General features: G+C 41.8%; 1 protein-coding gene across 2 annotated transcripts in view; it reads left to right on the forward strand.

Moving 5' to 3' along the window:
• The first annotated feature begins 1,642 nt into the window (after nucleotides 1-1,642).
• The window catches only part of ankrd11 (ankyrin repeat domain 11), a 133,680-nt gene continuing 115,326 nt past the window's right edge, over nucleotides 1,643-19,996 (forward strand). For both annotated transcript variants that reach the window (XM_080425283.1, XM_080425285.1), the window contains exon 1: nucleotides 1,643-2,091. The gene's annotated coding sequence lies outside the window, so the exon portion shown is untranslated. The remainder of the gene's footprint in view (nucleotides 2,092-19,996) is intronic.

A 19,996-nucleotide genomic window follows, 5' to 3' on the forward strand; every position in this document is an offset into this window, starting at 1 on the left:
ACCGTTATGGTGCATTTACTTTCAATAGATCTCACACAGGTAATGAAATAGAAGGGGCAATCAATGTCATTGTTGATCATTAACCTCCCCGTGCCTGAATAAATAACAGCCAACCACCGTGTTCATAAATAAACGTAGGCAATGTTATGGTTACTGGCGCAAAAAAAGAAAAGAAAAACAGGATGTGGATTAAGCGCTTAACGTCACGTTGATTGACATTGAAATAAACCAATGAGATTAGAAAACACTGATTTTAGCCAATGGAAGGGTCCGTTTCATGCTCTTGCGTTTCATTTGGACCAGGCTGAGCCCATGTTGTGGTGTGTTGGGTTTATATACAGTTATGCCCCGCAATACGCTGCTTACCCATTATCTAACCCTTCTCAACCCGTGGGCCGGGATCTTTTAAGACCTTTTTAATACCTTAAAAAGAAAAAAGACCATTACTGCATCAAAAGTAACATACTATACTTTGACACCTGGTTGAAACATTGGCCAAATTATCAAATAATATAAGAAAGAGGATTTTTTAAATTTGTTTTAATATCGGCTATTTTCATAATGTTTATCTGTGGAACCGAGTCAAACTAAATGTACTGCCTCAACTCCAAGTGCTTGTCAGGGTGGGGGGGGGGGGGGTCCCCAGTTCAAATATGATTATTTTGGGGGGTCACGGCCTGAAAAGGTTGAGAACCACATCGATCTGTATAATATACTATATATCTGGTGCTAAATAGTCTCTCAATTGTATGCAAATATGAAGATTTCATGCTGTAGAGAGGGTCGTTTTAATATGATGTATTTTCTAAAAAACTATTATACTATGCCATACATATTTTTTTCTTATCACAATAATATACATATTATTGTGATAAGAAAAAAATATGTACATGCTCGTACATGTGCGAGCATTCTTTATCTCTGAAAATGTTCATTTCCATAAACAAACCACCTATTTAATGAATATCTAGGAAGACAAATCAAGTGCACCTAATGTCCGTACTCCATTTCCTTTGCCTGGTCCCCCAACTGTATAATGGAGCTTGGTCTCCTGCAACTGGAAACTGCGGGCCATGGGTAGCCATGTTGGCGCCAAATCACTGTCACTTCAAAGGGAGAACGGTCCCCTGGCCAGATCCAAAATGGCGTCTGTTTCCGTCAGTGTAAAAATAGTATCCGCCCATAATACGAGTGCGAATCGCGTCCTGCGTTTCATTCCGAAGCAGTGTTGCCATGTCCGCTTATTGTATGCGACTTTGGGCTTGTTTTTCTGTAAAGTCGCTTGTAAATATTGGTAGTTTGCGGTTTTGGGGGCTTGTTTCTTTCTTCCAAATTTCATAATTATTATTTTAGCCAGTGGTTCTCAAACATTTTCATGTCATCATGGACTACCCAAATTAATATGTAGCCTATTTGTGTTGTTAAAAATGTTTCAAAACGTTTCCAAATATTCCACATATTATTTCAACATTTTGTTTTGAAAATAGCAGATCTACAAGCTCACAACGGGTCGCACCGATGCATATAGGTTTAAAGTGTTCATGTGGCCTAGTTGCTTCCAGAGCCAGTTGCTTCTCACATGGTTGCTTATTTCTCTCAGAGAACCTGGCAACACGGTTCCTTCCCCAGCCCCATACTTCACACCAACGTCAAAGGCCGCTCGAAAACGTTCGAATGGGTTTGCTAGAGAGGATTAAACCGAAACAAAACATGACATTTCAAGGTTTTTACGTTCACCAACGAAGCCGTCAAGTTTTAACGATGGACCATTAAACGTTCCCGCGTGGTGACGAAGACAACATAACTCCATTGTTTTCACGTTTTCGGGGGGATATTTGAAGCCTCGTCTTCGGTCGTCTTGTTTGTTGGGTCTCTAAGAATTAGCACTAGCCTGGGCTGCTAGTGAGAATTAGCACTAGCCTGGGCTGCTAGTGAGCCCGATTTAAAGCTGCGATGGTGGCTGCAGGTTTATGCGGATGTCTCCGCCGGACGATGTCTTTTTACTGAACACCGGGGGTGACAAATGGGAACATCCAGCATCGGGGGAGAACATCGGGGGATAGACTCGAGTTGGCTGACATTCTGAAAGAGGTAAGAAGACGCATTATTGTTGATTTAACATGTAAACAAACGGGACCATTGCATGTCTCGATGTGGCGTGCGCGTGGGCGTGTTACGACCACCACACACACACACACACACACACACACACACACACACACACACACACACACACACACACACACACGCACTCACACAGCTCGTAGTGTTTTCAACACAACGTTGACGTATTGTCATGTTGATTTGGATTAGCGAGTATCTCTAAAATCACTTAACCGAGTTCCTGGGTTGGAATTGATTGTGATGGTAATCAGGCTTGTTGAATCGTTTCGTTCATTTGCACTAGACAACACACGGAATAGAAAATAGGATGCAGAGTTAAGTTACACACACGCAACGTTATTATTCGTGCCTTATTCAAAGGTTAGTACGTATTTGCAGTGTTACTTTAAAACTCAAAGCCCAACACACACACACACACACACACACACAGGGTAATACATCAAATGTATAGAAATAGTAATCTAGGATCATAAAGGTAAACCAAGAACCTATCATCAGTCTAACAGTAGAATATATAATAATACAAAAATTGGTGTACATTGAAACTATACACACACACACACACACACACACACACACACACACACACAAAAGCCAGGTAGGACTATTTCAAGTTTTTGGAGGACATATCTTGGAGGTAGCCTTGAATAGTTGTCTTCTTTAGGATAGCCAAATGCTGTACGGCTTGTGGTAAAGTATAGAAGAGCTGCTTCAATATCTTTAGCCCAAACAGTGATAATCAAGTCAATTTATAGGAAACGTAAGATAAAAGTAATTTTGTAATGGGTATGACAACAGAATAGTAGTCTGTCTGCTTCATGGTCACATGGTCTGGGAGAGTGCCTCTATTTATGTCCTTAAGCATCGGCTAATAGATTTAACTAATTATTCCTGTAATGAAACATTATTCACCCCATGCATTTGCTGGCCCAGTATTAAAGCAGTGAGAATGTATGCTTGTAGGTTGCAGGTATCCTAAGTGAATGAACACAACATCAATATTTTTACACAGAGAGAGAAATGTTGGCCATATACTGTAGATTACATAATGGTTAGGATGCAGGTTAGTTGTGTTCTAGTAGGAAGTGGTATTATCAATATCATGTAATAATAACATGTTTTCAGTGGGAAATTCAGATTGACAAACATCTGAAGTTTTGCATTCTGCTGAGTTCAGGACAAATCCCAGCACTATGTATGACTTTTAAGTGCAATGGTTTGCAGTGTGGGATAACAAGAAAGAGAAGGGCACAGTATAATGGGACAACATAGCAGTATAGTGGAAACAGAATATGGATGAGAAGAAGCCCTCTACTTTGGTGCAGTATCAGTGCTGAGGAAAACACTGCAGTACCGCTAGTGGTGTTTTCCTCCAAGATACTGTGAGCTCTTAAGCTTGCTGGGGCGTTCACGTCTTCTACACTGCAGAGGTAGTGATGCATATCACACCATCCCTCTTGAGCTTGCACAGGACCTATTTTTATATTATGTAATTTAAGGCCTCAGTTACAATACTAACTCAATTATGCTATACATTTATGGTTGCTGACTTGTGGAATCCAGAGATTTCCTACACACCCGTGTAAAATTGTAACTCACCTGATTTACAGGTCAAGCTTATTTCACAGTACAATGCTGTAAGGGTAAATGTGAACCAAAAATGTACAGCATCAGAATGCATTTAAAATAAACATTTAGTTTATCCATATCTAGTCTAGCGTAAACATCCCATTAGTAGCTCTACTAGCTCTGTCAAAGAATCGTTTCAGACCATGGACTAATTTAGTAGTTTTCAGATTTCAAACCATGTCAAGTCTTGGACTTTTTTGCATTGACAAGGAAATATCCTGAGATGCTATAAACATTCATGGTTGTAGTCACAGTGTATATTATTGATATTTAATGATATCGTTTTTTGCAGATACTACTTTGCCTTATGGGGTCTAAAGGTCCTTACACACCGGCGAATATGCGAATATACGCAAAATTCGGACTCGTTCCGAATAATTAAAAGACGCTTTTTCGCTTCGTGAAACTGATGTGGACGCTTGCATTGACTTTATAAGGTTTTTAAAAAAAAAGTATTTATTCGCATGAAGAATTCGCCCCGGTGTGTAAGGACCTTAAGAAGTAAGAACATGATGATTAGTTTTCTGCTTATAGTCATTGGTATAATGGCTGCATTTTACTTGTCGATTTATCTACTCAATGAAACAAAACAACACAACTTTGTGCTAAATTATTATGGCTTGATGCTATTTGATGCTTCTAGGGCTCCCTTTCAGCTAGCATCAGTGGTGACCAAGGTTCGTCATTCATAGGACTGTGAACAGAGAATCAAGCCATGCCTTGTGCCTGCAGCAGGAAATGGAGTCCTGACTGGGTCGGGAGGTCAGGGGTTATGTCGGTAGCTGGGATTTCTCACGTTTCCTGTTTTAGGAAGACAGCCTGCCATTCTCTGCTTTGTTGATTGGCCTTATGCTGTCTACAATTCTCCCACAACTAACTAACCTCACTCAGTGCCTTTCATAATCTAAACAGTAGCTCTTGTATCTCAAGACGCTCAGTCCAGGTTGTCCACCCTGACCTACTTAGACCGGAGTATCAGTCATGCTTGCTTTCAATAACTGCCACCAACATGTGAAATAGAACATTTAACAAGCTTCATGTATTGCAGGTCAGGCAACGTCAGGGTTGCTCTTAGATTAGCTCTTTGCAGTGCTGTGAAATGTTGCGTAGCAGCATGAGCTTAAAACATGGCTGGCTACTATTCCCGTTTGTATGTGTGGTTTTGTCCTACCACTTCCTCCATATTCTCATAATTTGAGAGTATTATGCAGGGCAGGGGTTTCATTAGCCTGCAGCTTTGATAATAATATGTGCCACAATACAGAGGAGATGAATAGTATGAAATGTAACAATGGCTGAATGGTTAAATGATTATAATGTCAATGTTTTAAATTTAGAGTAGGATTACATTGTCTTTGAGGAGAGATGGATTATTGGCAACACAAAATCCTTTAGACCTGTTTATTGTACACATTGAATATTTTATAGTTCATCAGTGGACTTGAGTAGAAGGCGTTTTGCTGTTGTTCTGCCCTCTGCTATCTTGCAGTGTTTAATATGGTGAGTGAGCGTCTGACAGCAGAGCACCCAGTAGATTGTGCAGTGGTTGTCGAGGTAACCTACTTCTGGAGGTGCTAATGGAAGAGCAGAACGTCTGATGCTCAGGAGGAGGGGAAATCGGCCCTAAGCACCAAGTCAGCCTCACACACTGTGCCTGCCTCCTGTCTGTCCAAGCAACCCCCCCCCCCCTGTGCTGCTGAGAGAGTGGTATTTTAGGTAAACAAGCATGGCTGCTCTTGTTTCTTGTTTCTCTCTCTGTCTCCCTCACACAGCTCTTTCTCGTTTCACCCTTTTTCAGCTGTGTAAATCTTTTATAGCTCCTGACCTAGCAGTACAATCTCAGCGGACAGTCAAATGACATCTGAAGCCCTTTGAAATCCAGCCTACTCCTTTCCCCCTCTACCCTGCAAGCGAAATAGAACAAAATGGCGGGCCCCATTCCTGCTGTCTCCCTGAGGGACAGTGGAGCCTCATTTGGGGGTTTAGGAGGTCTTGATGGCTGATGCGCTGTCTCCCCTGCTTAGGTCGTACTTGCCTGCTACCCTTCCGCTGCACCACTTTTGATAATATTTTCTCTCTCTGGATCTCCTGTACATCAAAGTGGGAAAGGTTCTCTATTCTGGCTTGCTACTGCTTCTACAAAAATGTACTTTTAAAAGATTTTGCTTTTGCTTTTTCTGACAGCAGTGACACTTTAAGAAAGGGAATGAATACATTTAGCTGTTTTTCTTCATGGATGGGAGAAATTTTCATGAACTTTTACATGATAACAGACTCGAAAGGTTTATGCTATTGCTAGACTTTGTCAGATTGTAGGCTGGGTTGTAGGATTAGAATTATACAGGTATTCTGCTTCACTGCCTGTATGTGACATATTTATACTTAACCATTTCATTTCATCATACACTGTTAATTGGGATATTTTTTGGCAGACGTCATTACAGACAGTGAACGTAGTACCGTACGTGTGGCGTTTATTGTGTCAGTTATTACCAATAAATGTATCATGTATCATATTGCAGCATCATAATATAGTTTCCACTATACGTGGGTTGCATACTGTGTTTTATTCACCTGTTCTTGGACATAAACGATAATAAATAATACGCCAGGTTGACCTCTAAATGTATTGTAGGTCAGGTCTCCCAAAAGTAGTATCATCAATAGTTCACCACTAACATTACATTTAACTAACGCATAGAGGTCACACTATCCGTTCACACTGAACGGGTAGTGTGTGTGTCAGTATGGGGAATGTGCTCTGTGAACGTGGGCAGACATGAGTTTGGGGGAGGGGGTGGAGAGAACATTTGGTGATTTGATTGGGTGTGCTGTGGAGCAGGGGGCTGCACAGGGATGATCTATTATCCATTTGTGGCATTGGAAATGTCCTGAGGTTAGTCAGCCAGGTCTGGGAGCTGAGAAGGTAGAGACTTGATGTGCCCCTCTGGGCTCGGCTGCTCTGGTCTAATCAGCAAGTCCTGCTTTCATGAGATCACTTGTCTTTTCTGTACCACCTCCTCGATCTTAAATGTTTCATATGTCTTCCCATCTCCATCTCTGTAGCCTCACCTCTGATCAGAGCTTGCCTGCTTTTGAACCAAACTTTTTATGCCCCTCTCAGATGTATAAGTCATGTTATGTAAAGCGGATGACTGGCATTTTTCAGGAGGGGAAAAAATTTGCTCACTACTGACCACTGCATTGGTCTGAATCACATAATGAGCGCAAGCAGAGAAACTAGCCGCTGTGTCTGTGTGGGCTGCCTTAAGTTGTGCCCAGCACTCTTCTGTGGCACGGGGGATCAGCCGCAAGCTGAGAGGTGGGGTGGTATGACCAAGTGTTGGGGGGGTGAGGGTTGGGCTGGTGTGGCCTGGCTGAATCTCAATCACCAGGGCCCTTTAGTGGTGCTGCCCTTTTGAAGGGCCAGCTGCAGCCTTTCAATCTGCCCATTTACATTGAAATGCACCGACAGGAAGGGGGGAGGGGAGGAGAGAACGAGAGAGAGGAGACAGACCTCTGCGTCTGTCTGTGTGGGTGGGTGGGTAGTGGGGTTTGGGGTGGGTGTGTGTGTGTGCGTGAAAGCAGAGCATACCTAACCACAAAACACCCAGGAGAGGAGGTCCATCAGCGGGGAGGGGGTGTGCCCCGATCGTCCAGTCCCAGCGACACTTTGTTTTCACCAGCCTGCTGCGGGGCCATATAGTGCACACAAAGGCTCTAAGCACCCTCTTTTGACCGGTGCCTACGTTTCCACCACTCAGCTCTTTTCTGTCTTTACAGCTAGGCCGGCAGCACTGATTTGTGGAGGTTGTGGTTTGTCCCCCATCAACCTTTTTTTAACAACACGTTCCTGTTAGACTCATTGTCGGTGCTGCTTTCACACTTTTATCCCTTTCGCAGAGTGTTTGTCTAGTTTAGCTTCAGACGAAGTCGTTATTTGTGAGCTTTTTGTTTATCGGGGCTCGATCAGTCACATAGCCTAGCGTGGAGATGATGTTTTGAGTCCTGGTTGCTGGCTCAGTGTAATGGAGATCATACTGTGCTGTTGGCTGGTAAAAGGAAGCCTGTTCTGTAACTCATTAGGGGCTCCATAGACAGGCTGCGGTTCAGACAAATGAGGCCAGTGTGTCATATTCCTATGTTCATCTAGCTTTCCAGGATAACTTGGAGCTCCTCAGAGGTGTGTGTGTGTGCATGACAGTGATTGAGGGGATAGTCGTGAGTGGGGGGATGGGCTAATCACTAGTTTCGTGTTAGGCTTGGGTGGGAAGGGTGTTTAATTTTTCTCACATGTTCTGAGCTGCTGGTAAGCAGTTTGGACAGGTTTCAGGTTGGCTGCAGAGACTTGCCCTGTGGGTTATTTAGCTTTTCTCTCTCTCTCTCTCGCTGGCTGAGATCACTATAACTGTTCAAGCAACAGCAGCAGAGTTACACGCCTTTGTTTGTTTTGTACCTAAATCCTCCTCTGTTGTAACTGCACTTTGAACCGCACTGAGGTTACCACGGCTGTAGTAGACGGCTGACAACAGCCCAGAGGCTTTGCATATTTATCCATTGATATATGGACAGAGGTTCCTGGCACTTTCAGACTTGCTGCAGAATCTGGAATAGATGTGAAATGGAATGGTTTGGAATGTCAAGCATGTAATTCCACTTCCTTATCCCTCAGCATCATAAAGATGACGTCTTCAACATAAAGATGACGTCTACTGCAGTGCATGCACGACATAAAATGATTGTGTATCTATGTGGAAAACAAACCTTCTGTCTTGGAAGTTAAAAGTTCAGTGATTAATTATTCCAGTGCAGTCTAAATACAGCCTATCATCGCACCTGCTCTGTGGAAGTAGTGGTATACTACTCCACTTGACTGTGTGATCTCTTTGATGTGTAAGATGCACAGGCTGCACCACCATACCATGTGTGTTTTAGGTCCAATTGTGACATTTTATTAAGTTGCAGTCCACTGTTATGAATGCTGACTGTAGCCCATATAGCAACACCGGCCTTTAAAGTTAGTCTATGTCCTCAGTTAGGCCTACTGGTCATTGTTTAATTATCACAGTGTTTACTAAGCAGTTGTGGCTTGTGCCAAGCTAGAACAAGCACAGCATATTTTGGTCATTGAGTCTTAAAACGGTCCCCCACCTTTGTTGATTTTTGTTGTTTTGTAACATGCCAGTTAATTTCTGCCAAAATCGACATTACTCTAATCTAAGTACATTGAAATTGCTGATAAACAAACGCCTCAGTGCACTCAGGTGGCACTGTGCCATATAACTATAATCTCAAACACACCTGAGAATTGGTCACACTGGTTGAAAAAAAATCTTCAATTTATTGGATATTTGTTTAACCTTCAGGTAACAATATTGTGCAAGATAACATTTTATTGTTCCCATGTTGAATAACACTGGCTATTTTCTGATGTTTAGCCTAATTATAATAATACACTTTATTTATAAAGGGCTTTTCGAAAATGGTGTTACAAAGTGCTTTACAGTGCCAAGATAAAGACCATAGGGATAAACAACAGTCAATACAAATTCATAGATGAAATAAAACCAAAGCATATACATAAACGTTCATACACATATACATATATTGAAAGTAACACAATTGAGACAACCAAATGTGGAAGGTAAGGGTACTAAAATCTAAGGAAAGGCCTTGGTATACAAATACGTTTTTTTAAGATGACACTGACTTAGCTAGCCTTAGATCCACAGGCAGGGCATTCCAGAGCCTGGGCGCCCGGGCCGCAAAAGCCAGATCGCCCATGGTGACGAGGCGAGTACACAGAGTTTCGCTATCTACTTCGTTTTAACTTTGCCAAGAAAAGTTTCTAAAGATGCATCTGTTGGTAACAAACATACGTTTATTATCGGGTAAAGGTGGCTCCACCAAACCCACTACTCCAGACTACTACAGAGACTGGCAGTTGGGTCCGATGTCGGATTTTCAGGTGTCCAAAAGCTCTGGTCGCCACAAACTATTGCAAATGGTCGGCCAATGGCACCTTGTTGTGCGCATGCGTCAAGAGGAAATCGGATGAAATAACTCCACACCAAGAGGTGGCTGTAGTCTACAGTCCTCAGAGCACTTGGACCAAAACAAAAAACACAGAGCATTTTTGCGCTAGTCGTAGTACTGCTTTGCTTTGGAGTTGATCGTATAGGAATTGAGAGTTGAGAATATGGTATCAAGTTCAAATGTGCGATGTTCAGATGAGAGGTCTACTTCTCTTTCTCTACGGAGCCTTTACCCTTTGTCCCCCCTCTCCACCACCCTGCTGCTACCGACGGGCAGTAGCTGTCGGTAGCCGAACGAGCAAGTTTGGTCGGCTTTCAACACTTCTTACGACCTGACAAGACAGCATGCCCATTTGACAACAGAGTTTCGGCCACAGACGCTTTCCAACGCTTACCCACGCCGACGTCTGTGCGGTGGTGAGCTACCCTAACATGAAAATACATTTTACACACAAGTTGGCAATCATTAAGCGACCAAACAACCAAACAGTGCCACTTTGCATCATGTGACATTTGCACTAATGTAGTGTACATTGTTTGTTCACTATGTTTACAGTTGTAGGCCAGATCATTTGCAGTGGACTATGAATTCTTTGAGGTTTGGAACACCCAACAAAATGGCTGACACCCTAAAAGTAGTTCACTATATTCTGAATGAGTGATTGATTTGGAACACAGCCTTGGGTGTATGTATGCAAACTGGATGCGAAGCATACATGCGCTCACAGAGCTGAAAGACCTGCGGTGTAAAATACATTGTAGATTGTTGTTTTAGCATCATACTACAAAACGGCAACTCATCTTCTATATAATAGTCATATTTGTGGTTAGAATAACCGTTTCTCTGTGTCATTGATCACGCCTGGTGTTGCATATGAGTTTATTCATTTGATAAACACCAGTCTTGAGGCTCTGTGATGCACTACTATGTTTACAGAAAACAATAATACTTTCATTGACAAAATCATGCCACGGAAGGTGTGGAGAAAATTACACCAGCGTAGACCCTACAGCAAACCAAAGGCTTATTATTATTGTTATTATTATTATTATTCACAAGAAAAGTGGAATAAAAATGGGATACCCTTATCCTGATAAAGGTGCATGACTAGGCCTAGCTACTGTGTGTTTAACCAGACCAGTCTGCAGGGAGTGGAAAAACACATCTTCCTTCATTTGGCCTGCATGGGGACTTTCCCTCCTGGATATGTGGCAGCAGAGAGAGCAGCTCTTAAAGCTACAAGCCTGCCTATGTTTAGCATGTCTATTAGGCTGCTGCGTTCACATCGTAGTCCTGCTCTGATGCCATCAAGAACGTTCAGCCATGTTACTTGGTTTGCCCATTAATGAAAGGAGTCGAAGAAAGTTTCGAAGTTGTTTGGAATAACGGGAGATAGAGTGGACATTTCAAGTTGACCTACAGTGAGCTGTCATTGGCCCTTGTGGTTGAAGCTATTTGTTCACCATTTGTTTGTTTTTAGCCAAGGCCCAAATGTTCACTGATCTAGATCCAGAGACAGTAGTGAACCAGATGTTAATCTAACAAAGTTGTTTTGACTCTGAAACCGTATTACTTCTAAATGCACATCAATTTGTGTGTCTGTGTGTAGCAGTCAAAATTCCCTGCAGTGTATCTTTTTATAGAAACACCAGCAGTCTAATCTCTGGTGTAGATGTAGGACAGTCTTTTACTCTTCCTAATTATGCAAAGCCATTTTACAACAATTACTGCATTGCCTCTTTGAATGTGTCAACGTCACTGATGGCCACATACTTGAACCTTACATTTCCATATGTTGATTGAATGATTGATTTTATGGTCCATCTAGTGCTACGTACTGAAATTCGATACCTTTATAGCACTGATGAAACTGCGTCGATAGCATTGAGTACCGAAAAATACCTTGTCATTCGGTACCAAATATCGATACCTACAGCCCTAATGTATCTAACAACGGATCGCAGCACTAGGTGTTTTTAGCTTGCAGATCTGTTTTTTTCACAAGGCATACAGAAAAAACACTACGTTATGCCCAGAGGCAGATTTCAGGTGTGTGTGTCTGTGTGTTATATTGATAGGCTGGACTACTGTGTGCTGTATGTGTACTAAGAACGGAAAAGTATGGCTTCATATCAAGCTCGATTCCAATAGTGCATGATACAATTTAGAAGATATGCAAAAAGACATTGGTACCAAGAATGCGTTTGACTGCTCAACTGCTGAGGACAGCGATTTACACCAATTTTCATTGCTGTATAAATCCTTCCAGGTTGTGCATAAAATGTACTGTATATCTGCGTTATTCTTTGATCCCTGACCAAACACAAAACACTCATACGCTCCAGTGACATTTGAACCAGTTCATTAAAACTTCGGCACTACCTTAGCCCGTAGCACTTGACCTAGCCTTGACGACCATGCATTGCAATCTTATGCAAAAGTAAAAATTAGATTAGTAGATTAGTTATTTAGACAGATGCCAGGTTCATTTGTTGACCTGGAATCCTATAGTTTGTGTAGTTTCAATGTACAGATTTTTTTTTTTTTTAATGTTATACTGCTTGGATTGATGCTAGGTTCTTGGTTTACCTAGATTCTATCTATCTATCTAGACATAGATTACTGAGGCACTACACTGTCTCTATGCATTTGATATTGTGTTTACCTTGCTTACTGTAAGTCGCTCTGGAGAAAAAGCATCTGCTAAATGCAACTACAATAGGAATCATGGGATGCAACAAAAATGGACATTGCCATTTCTTCTCACAGTACTATATCTGTAAGAAATTATACATAATTTACCAGATGTTAAATATGACCTTTTGTTTAAAAAAAAGTTTAAAACATTCGATTTGTTTTTAACAAAGTCACATCAATGCTTGCCAGTGAGGCAGTAAGTCTGTCAGCAGATACTGTTTGTTTGTTTGTATGTAATCCTGCTCATCCTAATTTGTTTTATTTGTTAAGAAAATTGATAAGCTGTTAATATGTACTGTAATGTGTAATATATGTCAGGGCTTGAATTTGGGCATGGGATTGCGAGAATTGCGAATATGTTTTAGAATATTTAAATTGATTCCTGCAAATATAGAGCTTATAATGCAGGACATTTCCAGCAATGTTAATAATATAATCTGAGCCAATGTGAATGCGGGACTCGGTACCGGCTGGCGCTGTATAGACGGACCTCATGCATGCTCTCTCCAGAGTGTCTGCCTCTCTCTACAGGCCACAAGCCCGCTCCCACTTCCCTCTCTGCTGGCTATGTTTATTTATAAATCATCGTACGTCGGGTGTCGTGCACCAAACCTCGCGATGCGCTGCTCAATGGCGATGCACTGTGAGCTTGTAGTCTATAGATGACTATTTTAGGCATGACACTGTTGCAGACAAAGTGTAAATTAGACTTAAAAACATATAATACATAATCTGAAGGGAATCTTTGTAACAAAATACCAGACCAATAAATGCTGGCACAACCGTCTGTACTTTTTCCTCTCCTCCAAATCTTACTGTTCTGTCTCTGTTTTTCTTCCCCCTTCCACATAGCGTTTGTTGCCTTGTTCTTTAGTTCCAAATCTATCTGTGAAGTGAAATGATCTTTTTCATATTATTACTTGACTATGCATCTTTATCCTTGCATTCTGACTTTTCAAAGAGTAGATACGTGCATAGAACATATAGTAGGAGACATGTACTGTAGGCACAGAAATGCATACAGTAGACCTCATACCTAACCTACATAATTCTATTGATATTTAAAATCAATATTAAAACTGTAGACTACTACAGTTTCTTTCTGTCCATCTCTCATCCCTTACTCTCCCCTCTCATTCTCTCACTCTCACTCTCTCACACACACACACACACACACACACACACACACACACACACTGAAACATACAGTATAGAAACCTAGAGCAGACATACAAGCTCACAACTCGCCGCGATGCAAAGCATTCTGAGCTTGTAGATTTGTTAATTTCAAATAGCCTAAGTACATAGGGCTGAAGTGGTAAATTTACGTTTTGTAATAATTGAACCCTATAAAAGTATAGTGACTAAAAGTACAATATTTGCCTCTGAGAGGTAGTGTAGTAGAAGTAAAATATTTAAAATACTCAGTAAAGTAAAAGTACCTCAAAATTGTACTTAAGTACAGTACTAGAGTAAAAGTACTTATATACTTTCCACCACTGATACAAACCGTCCCACAGACACTGCTGATGTGAGGTTAGTTTTGTTGCAATTAAAGGCTATATACATATAATTCAATGAAGGCACAGTGAAGGCTACTGACTGCACTTTGCTAGAAGTCCGATTGAGAGAGGATACAGAAACGGTTTGTGTGCGTGCATGTAGGTGAAATAACTGAATGTCATACTATCGAGGGAAAGTTCTCACAGACTGCAAATGATTCTGGTTAGCTTAGCATCACCAGCAGTGTTGCTAACACCAGGGCAGGGGTACATTAAAAGACAGAGTAGCTGCAAAAATTAACAGATGATGATTAAATGTCTCCGTACAGTCAACTATTTCCATCATCAAGCATAGACCTCTCAGTTAGTCACCCCTGATATGTCCACAGAGGCTGCCCATGTAATTGCTTCTGTTTATTTACCTCTAAAAATGTCACCCTGTCCTCCCCAAATAAATATAAATAAATAAAATAAGGGTTGTTCGGAAACCCTACCAAATGTCTGATCCCTTATTAATTGCTTCGGGGCCAGTCCTACATTGAGGAACCGGTATTGAAGTCAAGTTAACTGTATTGACCATTTTTGAATGATACCCAGCCCTTGGTCTATCAAACACAGAAACAAAAGATATAAACGATAACATGATTAAGTGACGACACTTATTTCCAACAACTATGGTCATTAGTGTTTTTGTGTTCCGTGTTGCATAGCAGGTGGATTTCTTTAGCGAGAGGAGGCTTTTTGAGTTGCCCAAGAGGCTGAAATTGAGTTCTATTTAAAGCTACAGCTGTTCTATTATGAATGTTTTGCCTAATTAATTATTTAGTTGTGAGGAAGGAGACTATATTTGGAGTTAGTTAAAGCCGGAGAGGGATATAGATGAAGAGAAGGTCCACTGTCACTACAACAGCATTGTGTTTTCGGCCAGCCTCACAAGCTTGTCCTGCAAGTGTGTGTGGGCAGGTGCGGCCACCACGTATGGACACTGCAGTGCACACTCAGCCACGTAACACACACACACACACACACACACACACACACACACACACACACACACACACACACACACACACACACACACACACACACACACACACACACACACACACACACACACACACACACACACACACACACACACATCCTCGTCCTTCTGGTAAGCAACGTTTCTGATTTGTAATTGCATGTCTGCATCGTTGGATGCATGATTAGACTGTCCTGGCCACCAGTTGAACCCAGACAAGCCATGTGCTGTTATGCTGGTCTCTCTCTCCCAGATATCCCCCTCTGCCACCTCCTGTTCCCTCTTTCTACCCCACCCCCCAACACACACACACACACACACACACACACACACACACACACACACGTCTGCCTCTGCACAGCAGTGCTGGTTCCACAGGAAGTGCTGCTTGCAGGAAGCCAAGGGCGTTGGACCTGACTGTTTGCCCCGTTTCCTCCTCTGAGCAAATCACCATAACACATACGCACACGCACATATGTATCTAGTATTCTGTTACCTTTGGTCTGTTGCTTTTATCATTTTCATTTCAACTCCTGTTGGGAGTTCTAAGCCTCCACGTTGTCCCAAAACAAAAAGGCTCAACTTGCCCTCAGTCAGCAGAATAGAACTTCTCTGGAACAACACATGTGCTTTAATCTAAGTGCAGTGTGATGGAGAGAGCTGTGGTGAAAGTAGTTTCTCTTCCCTCTGTGCGGTGGGAGGTTGTGTTTGGGCCTCATCTTCAGTCCTGCTTCCACAGGAGGTGGAGAGAGCTGTCAGTCTGTTTTCATCTGCCAGATCAAAGCTCTCCACTGCGAGCCCTGTGTGATTTACCTCTCCAAGCTAGTACAGAGAAAAGAAAACAACATGCACATAACACAGATGCACACACAATGGCGTGGATGTCTATAAGTTGTGATGTGGATCATTGGTAATGAATGTTGGTGGTAATAGGGCTGCAACATTAATCGAACTAGTCCATTTAATCGATCATAAAAAAATAACCAATCATTTAAGCTTGCTGTGCACCACGACACATTGTGAGCTTGCAGATCTTCACTATTTTTGTATAAAGTATAAAATAATGCTTAAATGGTTAATTGATTTGTTGATATGCGTACATACTGTATGTGTGTGTGTGTGTATCTATCTATATACATACATATGCACACACAAATGCTCTTCTTGATCATACAATTAATTGAAAAAGTAATAGAAAAGAATCGATAGTTGCAGCCCTATTTGGTAGAATGTATATTCTTGGCAGTCTCGCTTATGGGGGTGTTGTGGTCTGTCTTTCAGAGCTAAACGTAAAGTGATGCATCTCTGTCCACCTTCACAGTCTTGACCATAATCAGAGGATGAAGCATTACTTTGTGTGTTGATATGCATTTTTTTGTTTTTACTCCCCAATTTCCCTAAAATGACATTGCAATTTGCCATGTAATGGATTTTCAATTTTCATTACTCTTTTTGTAGGCAATACTGTCTACACACACACACACACACACACACACACCCCCACACACACACACACACACACAGCCTTTTGTGAGCTGTGCAGTAATTTCAGCAGGCATTAATTCATGCACATCCTGCTCTCCTGGGCAGACAGCTTTCCAATGAGGACGGAATGAGAAATCACAGAACGAGGGGCTCGGCAGGTGTGTTTGGCTGCGGCCTATCAGCAGACAGGGGATAGGCAGTGACAAACAAGCCCAGCAGAATGCAACGGTAGTCTGAAATGGCTCCTCGGCAAGGTGACAAGGGCTGCTGTGTATATGCGTGCAATGTGTGTGTGCGCACACACACACACACACACACACACACACGGCAGAGTTAGACGTTTTGGTCAGTTCTTGTTCTTGTTACTATGCTACTGTCAGTGCTATGTCTGCCTGTCAGCTAAACAGGAGAGCAAACTCTACTTTACCATGCTATCAACATCGCCAGCCATCACACCCATCCCTGGGAATCGATAGCATACGTTTACCGTCACAAGCTGGAGAGTTGCATGTGGTAAACAAGGCTATCCGTAATGATAGGAATCAGTTAGACTTCTGGGATGAGGGAGCTGGATTCAGCTGGATTCAGGTATGTGTGTGTGGAGGCTGTGTACATCAGCTGGACCTGACTGAGAATTGTGTGGGTGGATGGAGGCTGCAGGCATTATAATGTAACACAGTTGACTTGGATTGCAGTGTGAGAGAGCATGTGCGGGTGTTTGTGTAGATGATGTACCATGTGCTGCGCCTCCATTTCCAATATTGCTGGAACCTTGTCCTCCTATGCTACCATGGCAACAGAAAGTGACAAACTGAATTGCTGTAGAAACGCTCAGGTTTCTGCAATTCTGAAATTTTGCAAGCACTTTCCCATTAGTCGGAGGAAGAAATGCCTCTTGAAAATGTGCAAATCAGCCTCATGGTGGCGCTATTACAGGCCGATTCGTGTTTTTGTCTACAACTGCACTGATCATTTTTCACATTTGCCTTTTATTGCGCCACCAAAAGGCTGACTTATGTAAAACATATTATTTTATATTACTCCTTCAAATGTTATCAACATTTCCTGCAAATCGGTACATATGATGATGTGATCAAGATGGATCTGTTTGATTTTTCATATTCCATCCTGATTGGCTAAGATTGACATCTAAAGTTTGCAGGAGTGGCCCGTTATGAACAAAATGCCACAAACCATGAACGCAGCGTCCGATTGCTGTGAAACTTGTACGTACGCAGATTCGCACTACGTTGAGGAACAAATGCCACCCTTTTAACATTGCCCTATTATAGAGTTTTGCAAAACACATTTGTTTATATTACTTATATATGTTAAACTATTTGTTTAACATCACGTAAATCGGTACACATTATCTCTACAGTCAAGTGATCAATATGGATCGGTCCGATTTCATATTCCATCCTGATTGGAGAATTCCGAACATTGCTGGCCCACAATAACCTACCTGACCTGGCGGAGACCTAGTTGATATCTGTTTTCGATTTAGTATATTTTTGGTTAATTGCCCACTCAAGGGAAACTTGAAATAGTGGGAAATCACTGGACTTCTTGTCAGAAAACAAGATTAAACATGAGGCTGATCTTGCCAGTACAATTCATTTCAAATTGATAGCTGACTATATAAACAAGACATGGCGTGAATTCCCTGTGTAACAATTGAAAAGGCTTTCAGACAGTTGGCTAAATTAATTAGGTTATCGGTTATCTGGCTAACCGGCTTAAATCCCCATACATATAATTGCCTACATGATCAAATACAATTTGGAAGAATAGTGGGAGAATTGCTTTCTTTCATCCTTTTACATTGGGCTATACAGTATCTTGGAACAATGCCTATACACATCACCAATGATAATGCTAACGTGAGCTTTGTGTGCTACTGTTGCTGACCTGTGATTGGTGTAGCAGTATCATCTCAGTGCTAATGTCGCTTAATTGTGATTGGCAAAGTAGCGTAAGAGAAGCTTTGTGATTCTCTGTGATTGGACTGCTTTTATGGGGATTGTGATTGGTGTAGCAATGTCAGCTAAGCTGTGTAGCTTGCTGTGATTGAACAATCTAGAATCCATTCCAGAAAAAAACGCACCAAAACCAACCGAGGGACTCAAACATGGGTAGCAAGCAACATCTAACTGTTTTTTGTCTGTGATGATTTCGGCTTGTTTCAGAATGTCCGGGTCTAGGAGTCTATCTGTGTTTATTCCAACATTATGGAAAGCAGTAGCAGTTAAAGCTTTATTCATAGGAAACCCACTAGACCTTTAAATGATAAGGATTGTATCGATTCAGATTACTTAATTTTTATGGGTACCTGGCTATTTGGATTCGGTTCCTATTTGGAACTTTGGAATTTTGACACCCAACCCTAGACACCAGTGGTAGCTACCTGGTCATTACAGCGATCTGTTCAAACTGCAATTCCCAGAAGTCTGTTTGAAATTACTCTCATTTCGCCAGAAGCACCAGTCCGAAATGGTTTGAGCTGACTATGAGGCGACGAGTCTGCAGGCGGACATGCCACTCCACCAGATCAGAAACACCTCTAACAGTAGAGCATTTACTCTGATAAATAATCTTAACTGTACACACAGTGCACTCCTGCTTTCACAACCTTACTGCTAAAGGCACATTTATACTTTGTTGTGGGGCTGGGTGTTAGGTTCGAAATCAAATATATCTTGACTAAATTCCTCTTTCGATTCCATCTATATTTATTTCCCCCCTTCTCCAAACTGCATCTGTCTTGCTGGTTCTTTATTCCCTATCCATCTCTGTTTCTGTTAAGTGTAAATTATCTTCATATTATCATTATGAACTTTGCATCATTGTCCGTCGTGTATGGACTTTCCGAGGATTAATGTATAGGTCGTACAATAGGAGACATGTACTGTAGGCACAGAAATGCATAAACCTCTTACCTACTGTAACATTAAAACTGCCCATACTACTGTGCAGTTTGTCCATCTCTCGTCCCCCACTCTCTCTCTGTCTCTCTCTCACTCACTCACTCACTCACACCCACGCACACACACATCCCTTAAATTGGAACAGAGCGACAATGCAATCTGAGACGGACAATCTAAGACCTTTAGTTAAGCTCACAAGTAGTATCCACCCCAAAGTGTATAAATCCCTCTTATGTGAAGCTGGGAGGCAAACTGGAGCTGGAAGTACAATGGAATTCATGCAGTCAATGACAGCCGGTTGGACCAGCTTATAAATAAACAATATTTGTCTCCGCCAGGCTGAAGGCATGGTGGAGAGTATGTTTTACCCTCCGTCCGTCCGTGTGTGTGTGTGTGTCCGTCCGTCTGTGAACACCTAACATTGGTCAAGCTTCACGTGACATCAAAATATGTAAAATAAATAGGTAAGACAGAATTAATCAGGAACAGTACTTTCTTTTACCACCTCGCCTGGCGGAGACCTGTGCTCCGAGGAGCACATTTTCTAGTTTTTAATGATTGCAACCTTTGCC

Source organism: Gymnoscopelus braueri (assembly GCF_963280865.1).
Source record: "Gymnoscopelus braueri genome assembly, chromosome: 1".
NCBI lineage: Eukaryota > Metazoa > Chordata > Actinopteri > Myctophiformes > Myctophidae > Gymnoscopelus > Gymnoscopelus braueri.